Below are 8,065 nucleotides of genomic sequence, written 5' to 3'. Positions count from 1 at the left end.
TTCTTTTGATATATTGAGTGTTAGTGGTTGACAAAGTATTATGAGTAGTTATGGAATTACATAATTAAGAAGATTTAGTTACAAAAAATATATGTTTCAAAGGTTGGCCAAAATATATGTAAATCTTTCAACAAGATCCCTCTATTTAAGAGAGGAAAAACTTTATTAAAAGATATTTTAGTGGTAAAATAATAAAGTGAGAAGAAAGTAATTATATAACACAAATTATAAAACAAATGGAAATATAAGCAAAAAATAATACGAGAAAGGGAAAATTTTAGAGAGGAAAAAGAGAGTAGGCTAGAGTTTTCTAATTGGCTTTCATTCATATATGTGCAAAAGACTTTGAGATTGTCCTCCAATAAAAAAAATTATCACATGGATAACATTGTATCATACTAACATAATGATGTACATTTACCAAAATCAAGGATTCGTTGATGCATTTTGGTATACACAAATAATTTTTAGTTAGAGTTTTGTTTTTTCAATGTATAGAAATTAATTATTTTTATTAAGCTTTTATATTGAATGCTTTAGATGTAAAAGAATGGAGTGAGACAACAATAATAGGAGAGAAATAGAACTGAAAAATTATGTTCTTGTCTATATTATTTCAAAAAAAGAAAAAGAAAAAGAAAGAGAATATAAAAAAACAATTCTAATGTGGAAGATTTAAATTTATTTACCTTTCCAAAGCCATTTATTTGTTTGAAATTTTGGTTATATTTTATTTTATTTTTTAAAAACTCTTCTTCATTATATGTTATTCCATAACCACTCATAATTTCTTATACATTGCTGTCGGTAAAACACTCAACATAAGGAAAGGGTCATTAGATGTATTGTATATTTGAAAATTTAAACTAGCTGCTACTGTTTAATTAATAATCATTATCCCCCCCCACCCACGCAAACAAACTTGCATGTACATGTACATGCACACATTTCTTATGACAATTTATTTAAAAGTTCTTGATAAGACTCGAGAAAAAAAGATAGTATTAAATCAATTGTATGTGTGGCTGAGGGTAGAGTCCCTTTTATTTCTCTCCTTTTCTAAGAGAGCTTGTTGCGTGCCTTGCATTTATGGTCGGTGGATCTGGGTTACTCCCTCCCCTGTGTTGTCCATGCGAGAGAGTTTGTGGTTGGCGCATGTGTTTTTGGGTCAATGTCTGCGTGGATGGTGATGGATCATCCCTTCGACTTGCAATTTGATGGCACATCACTCAGATCTGGCTTTCCTAAGTTGCAATGGAGGTATGTTTCGCTTAAACTCATCAAATCTTGGAATTTTATTTAGATCTGCTAAGAAATGTTTTGTGGTTGGTGAGTTCATCGTGTTAATTTGATTATGCAAGCTTGTGATTCGATCTCTACTGTAAGGATGGTTGGGATTTCGAAGCTTCGTCATTGAAATTTTGGTGGTGTTTCTCCTTGTGTTAAGTCATTTTGGGTTGCAATTGGTTTTCGTCATTAGGTTTCTTTAAATGGATTACAAGGATGGATCTAGAAGCTAGCAATTGGGGGCCAAAAAAAGAAAAATTTCTGCAAAATGGTGGGGAAAATTAATTTCAACAATTTTTACAAACAAAATAAGAATATTTTTCTCTTAAAGTTAGTTTTTCACTTGATGTTTTTCTAACTTGGTTAGAAAGTTTTTTCCCTTGTTTGTGCATGAATGTTTGCGTTTGCTTATTGTTTTCTTTTCAATTTTGGCTGACTTGATTTGAGAAGAAATCAATTGACTGTGTGGGTATTTGTTTCTCTCATTTTTAACCGTGAAGTCTGGCAAAGCATACAATGGTGAAGCGAAAGAGGATAAAAATTTCATTCAACATTATGGCCATTGTTTACTATACCTATCCTATCAACGATATACCAAAGGTACATTAATGTGTAGTTCAATTATAAATCCTCACACACACACCTACACTCAAAAAACTTGTTATGTTGATATTCTTCCACAGTATCCAGCAAGTTTGTGCAAAAATTCTCTATAAAGGAAGCCTTGTTGCTCTGCTACCCACTTTTATTTCTCCTTTAATTTGGTAATATCCAATCTTGTAAAGAAAGAGTAAAAAAAAAAAAAAAAGAAATGGAGAATTTGATTACAATATTCTTTTTGTCCATAGAAGATTGATGTGATTGAACAGAATACAGCCATTAAATATAACTTATCCAAGAATTCAATGTTTTGATTATGTAACTACGATGGGATTTCACTCCCTGAAATGTACATTTGGGACTCAATGTGACATTTAATAGCTTAAGCTGCTATGGAAGGACTCACCCCACACTTATATAGTTGTGATTACTTCTCTAATTGCTTGATGTGGGACTATCATACATCTAACATTTAGACTTTTTAGTTGCTTATACTTTTCAACTATGTCCTTATCACTAAAATCTGTGTTTTATAGGTTTATTGAGACTGATCCATGGGTTCCTAATGAACCAACCAGAAAACATTAACCACCTCTGTTACTAGGACACATGGAGTTCTGACTAGGAAACAAAGTCCTATTCCTTCATCTGTGATTTCAAGCTAGACCATGTGTCTAGGGTGTTTGCGACAGCTAGTCATGCAGTCATGACTGACACTATATTTATGGTCTACTACAAACTCGCAAATCTATGGGGTTTTTTTGTTAATTCAAAAAAAAAAAAAAAATTGATTGCAGGTAGTGCATTAATTTGTATTCCAAAGACAAATTATCAAGTTCCTTTCCTTTTTCTATCTTATAGCGATAATAACGTAGTAGATTTTTTTTGCTTGCTTTGTTTTCTTTGTCTAGTGATTGTGATTTGTGTGCCTTACATGCTTTATTCTACAGGTGAAAATGTAGAGCGCTCAGTAGGAATACTTGTAGCTGTATCTCATGCAATTGTCACGGGAACAGTATTTTGTGTTATAGAAGCTTAGGTTTGATTGCTGAATTAACTTATGAATGTTGAGATCGTGAAGCCTAATAAAGTTTATGTTGGTGATTAGGATGGAGATACTCTAGTTGCTTTATTGAATCTTTGCTCACCAAAATCAAAGACAGACGAAATCTATATCAATAGTTATAAGACATCATATTTTCCATTTTCATATGTGTGTGTGATTCTTCAAACTATAATTTTTTCATTGGGCTTTACATATAAATTCAAGCATAGAGTGGAATAATGTAGGTATGTTGTCAAGTACTTTTTATCTCTTTAATTGGACTTGCTGTAATGGCTAAAATGTTTATTATTATCAGATGTTCTATGAGGTGGAAGGTGGAGAAGAATTCAAGAGTATTAACGTAATTGAAGTTCTTTTACATTTGAATTCTCATATGTACTTTGAGTTCGCTACAAAATAATCATGTGCAAATTTATGTGTATTTCCATCTCGCGTGGGATTGTCAAGTTTTGTTTCTCAAAGTTTGGCATGGGTTTCGAAAACAGAGTATCATTTAAAACAAGAAGTACAAAGAAGTGCGTTGTGAGATTATTTCCTTTCCTTTTTAAATTATAATAATGAAACCATCCGATTGGTTGCTTTGATTGTTTAGTAGATTGACATAAATGATCGGCCTAGAAAGGCATTTTCATGCAAGTTATCGAGAATAATATGCTAACAATTGAAGGATTACATTCTTTTAACGATAAAGAAGTGAAGATAATCCAGTAATGAGCTCAATTAAGGCCATAAAAAATGTCTTGTGGATTACATCATTGTATTTATACTAACATAATTATGTGCATATACCAAAATCAAGGAGGACTCATCTCTGCATTTGGCTTACACAAATAATTTTTAGTTAGAGTTTTGTTTTTCCAATGTATATAAATGTTATTTTTATTAAGTTTGTATATTGAATATTTTATAAGTAAAGGAATGGAGTGAGTCAACATAATAAGTGAGAAATAGAAATGAAAATTATTGTTCTTGTCTATATACATTTAAAAAAATGGAAGATCTTGTAAATAATACAATTCTGCAAGATTTATTTTCTTTTTACCTTTCTTAAGCCATTTTTTTTTCACATAACTTTTGCTTAAGATTTTTCTGAAAAAATCTTCTTCATTATATGTCATTCCATAACTACTCTTAATTCCTTTTATACTTGTATTGGCAGAAACTCAACATAAGGAAAGGAGCAATTAGATACCAGGTTAGGTCTGTATTCATGTATCTTTGTATGAGAAGATCAATTTAGCATTAGGCGTGCCTCTTTTGAGGTAGTGAAATTGATTTATTTTCAAATATACAATGTATCTGATTATATAAAATGTATATTTGAAAATTTAAACTCTTCGCTACTTTATAATAAATAATCATTATCAAAAGTCCTAAATCTAAACTTATTCTCTTTCTCTTAGCCCCACACACAAACACAAACGCACATAATTATAGGTACACGGGCACACATCTCACTACAAAAAAATAGTGGATTGGCGGCGGAATTAAGTGATGGAATAAATTTTCATTGTTAATCCATTGCTTATCCATAGCTAATTCTGTCACTAATTTAGCAATAAAATTTAACGACGGAATGTTCTGTCACTAAAATTTTATCATTATTCTATCGCTAATTTGTCAGAAATAATTTACTGATAGAATTTATCGATGAAAAATTCCATCACTAATGGTTAGGATATCGTATTCCGATTTAGTGATAGAATTTGTGACAGAAAATTGTTACAAAGCTTTTGTCATAATTTCATCACTAATTCTGTCATGAATTATTTTTAATTTAATTTAATTGCTTATAATATATATATTTATATATAATTTATTACTATGCTATAAATAAATAATTTAAAAATTATAATTTAAAATAATATATTATTTTAAATTATTTGTATATTATTAATAATAATTTAAATTGTGTAGTTAATTATTCTTATTTAAAAAAATAAAATAATTATAAAATAAAAATTTAAAATATTATATATTATATAGATACAAATTATAATATAATATATAATGATAATAAAATATTTTTTAATTTAATACTAAATTTATTATCAAAAATAATTTTTTTAAATAAAATATAATAGAAATAATTATTATATAGAAATTAATTTTTTCATATTAATAAATAAATATAATGTTAAAAAATAAGTAAATTTAAATACTATATTTAATAATAATTAAAATAATATACTTATTAATATATGTGCGCGTGTGGTTAAGTATTATATATTTAATATATCAATTAAGATTGAAGATTCCTTTAAGCTCAACTGGCAACAAGGTGGACGCAAAGGCAAATGGGAGTATGAGGTTGCAAGTTCAAAACCTAACCAAGGCATAATTGAAGGTAATAATATCTGACATGTTAGTGACAAATGACGTGATAGTGATATGGTGGTGAGGTGGCATTGGTCTACTGGGTGATGTGGCAATGATATTTTGGTCCACCTAATAAATTTGCCATGGAACTAGCGACAAAATAAACTTGTTGGAAAATTAGTGACGGATTAGCGATGGAATGCATTTTGTCACAAAATTAGAATAACTTTATCTTTATTTAATGACAGAAAATTTCTGTCACTATTACGTCAAAATTAGCGACGGAATGCAATTCCATCAATTGAAAATTTCATCGCTAATGAATTAGTGACAGTGTTTTTATTGACAGAAATATTCTGTCACTAATTCTGTCTCTAATCTGTTTAGCGACGGAATTTTCACTGATTAGTGATGGAATTTTTCGTCACTAATCAGTTGTTTTTTTTTTGTAGTGTCTCTTGTAGCAGTTTACCTATAAGTTCGTGATAAGATTCTCTAGAAAAAATATATTATTAAATTAATTATATGTGTGGTTGAGGGCAGAGTCCCCACAATTTCTCTCCTTTTGTAATAGAGCTTGTTGCTGGCTTGCGTTTGTGGTCGGGGAATCTTGATTACTCTCTCCCCAGCGTTCTTCACGTGGGTGGGTTTGAGGAAGGCGTGGGTGTTATTGGGTCCATGTGTATGTGCATGGTGATGGACTGGAAATCGAAAGATGAATCACTCAGATCTGGATTTCTTGAGTTGTGATGGAGGTATGTTTCGCTTAAAATCATCAAATATTGCAATTTTATCTAGATCTAGTATGAAATGCTTTGTAGTTGATGAGTTCATGTGGATTTGATTCTGCAAGCTTGTGATTCGATGTCTATGGTGAGGATGGTTGGAAGCTTCCTCATTGAAATTTTGGTGATGTCCTTTTGCTTCTTTGCAATAAGTCATTTTGGGTTGTGATTGGTTTTCGGAATTAGGTGTCTCTGAATTGCTTACAAGGATAGATCTAGAAGCCAGCATTTGGGGGTCAAAAAATGAAAAACTTCTGCAAAATGGTGGAGAAAATTAATTTCAACAATTTGTGCAAACAAAATAAGAATATGTTTCTCTTGAAGTTGTTGGTTTTACACTTGATGCGTTTTTCTAATTTGGTTAGGAAGGGTTTTGCCTTGTTTGTTCATGAATGTCTGTGTTTCTTTTTTTGTTTTCTATTCAATTCTAGTTAGCTTGGTTTAAGGAGAAATCGATTGATTGTGTGGGTATTTGTTTTCTCTCATTATTAACCATGAAGTTTGGCAAAGGATACGATGATGAAGAAGCGAAAGAGGATAAAAATTTCATTCAATATTATGGCCTGTGTATACTATGCCTATCAAATCAATGATATACCAAAGGTACACTAATGTGTATTTCAATTCTAAATTCATATATATATATATATATATATTCAATCACATGGTTAAACCTTTATAACATTTCTTGATTCTTATATGCAAAGAATTCTGGTTGAAATACATGTAAGTTCATTAGATAAATCATCTCCATGCAGCAAACACATACAACAAATTAAGATCATTTGATATTGTTTTGTGGTCATATTATTCTAATTATTCTTTAACAAAATAAGTTTATAAAATTTGATAAACTTGCCTTTTGTTGAAGACCAAATTATAGCTGCAATGGGTTGACAGAAGAACAAATGGTACAAGCCAATTATCCAATCAAGAACAGTAGACTCGTATAATGGATTTTGAGTTGAATGCTGATTGGTGAAGGTGATACCCCATAAATTCAATAGCCTTAGGCTTGATAAGCAAATTAGAAATGGAAGTATAAGTTTTTGGCCTTTCGTTCTGATATATAATTGAGTTATTATTGTAGAATTAAACAGGCAAAGATGCGAAGTTAAAGTTTCTTCAATATTATAATGAAGATTAAGTTCAAACACTTCAAAATTATGCTTTGCAACTGCAAAAATTATCACTTGAATAGATAGTGAAGTATCCATGGGGCCTATGAGAGTGTACTTGATTTTAGATGATGATCCTCTAAGAGAAAGTTCTCTTTCAAAGAAATTCATGAAATCCATTGTTTCTAAATCTCCTTGAAGAAAGTTAAGCTTGTGAATGGTTGCCCACATGTGTTCCCATCTTTTGGACAATATACTTGTTCATACAGCATCTTTCATTGGAAGAAATGAAACAATATGTGAAAGGACATTATCAAGCAAGTCGTTCAAGCTTCTACGCCTGCCTTTAATGCCTTTCTTACTAGGTAAGAATTTAATTTTGAGCACTAAGAAGGAGTACTTGCCACTTCTTCTCATGCAATTGCTACAAGAACACTATTTTTGTGTTTTACAAGCCCAGGTTTTGCTTTTAACATCATCAATTTATTGTTTATTTGCTTTTATAGGGATACATGTTAGTGTAACTTATAACAGGAGCAATCTTAAAGGAGTAAATGTGGAACTACATGTCACTTGTCATGAAACATAATTTAAAGGGTGAATTAATTTATAATGGCCCAAGGATGATATAACTTATTAAATAAGTTTTACCCTTGGCTAGTCATCCGCGTTTTTGATATAAATTCTTGTAGTTATGAGATCTATTCAACATTATATGGTCATTTTTTGTGAACATGTTTTGCTCTCCATCTCATCTAAACCTAATATTATTTAAACTTGATGAATGGACAGAGGAGCATAAATTGGAATATTTTGATGTTTGTGACAATGTTTGCTGATTGTGAAGCCTAATAAAGTTTATGTTGGAGTTGAGGATGGAGACAATAAAG

At 30.4% G+C, this 8,065-nt stretch overlaps 2 long non-coding RNA genes across 3 annotated transcripts; both read left to right on the top strand.

Annotated features, from left to right (window-relative positions):
- The first annotated feature begins 1,104 nt into the window (after positions 1–1,104).
- On the top strand, positions 1,105–3,103 carry LOC129307523 (uncharacterized). 2 transcript variants are annotated; one of them, XR_008592425.1, is made up of 3 exons: positions 1,105–1,260; positions 1,788–1,887; positions 2,838–3,103. It is a non-coding gene; the product is annotated as an uncharacterized LOC129307523 (long non-coding RNA). The 2 variants fall into 2 exon arrangements; XR_008592419.1 differs by lacking the exon at positions 2,838–3,103 and adding an exon at positions 2,424–2,713.
- Positions 3,104–5,920: 2,817 nt separating this feature from the next.
- LOC129306255 (uncharacterized) lies at positions 5,921–7,717 on the top strand. The gene is made up of 3 exons (XR_008592180.1): positions 5,921–6,027; positions 6,558–6,660; positions 7,445–7,717. It is a non-coding gene; the product is annotated as an uncharacterized LOC129306255 (long non-coding RNA).
- The last annotated feature ends 348 nt before the right edge of the window (positions 7,718–8,065 follow it).

Source organism: Prosopis cineraria, unplaced genomic scaffold (genome assembly GCF_029017545.1).
Source record: "Prosopis cineraria cultivar Desert tree isolate PC_DT_omini unplaced genomic scaffold, ASM2901754v1 PC1, whole genome shotgun sequence".
Lineage (NCBI taxonomy): Eukaryota > Viridiplantae > Streptophyta > Magnoliopsida > Fabales > Fabaceae > Prosopis > Prosopis cineraria.
Note: the sequence above shows the minus strand (reverse complement) of the source record. Positions and strands in the feature narration are given on the sequence as shown.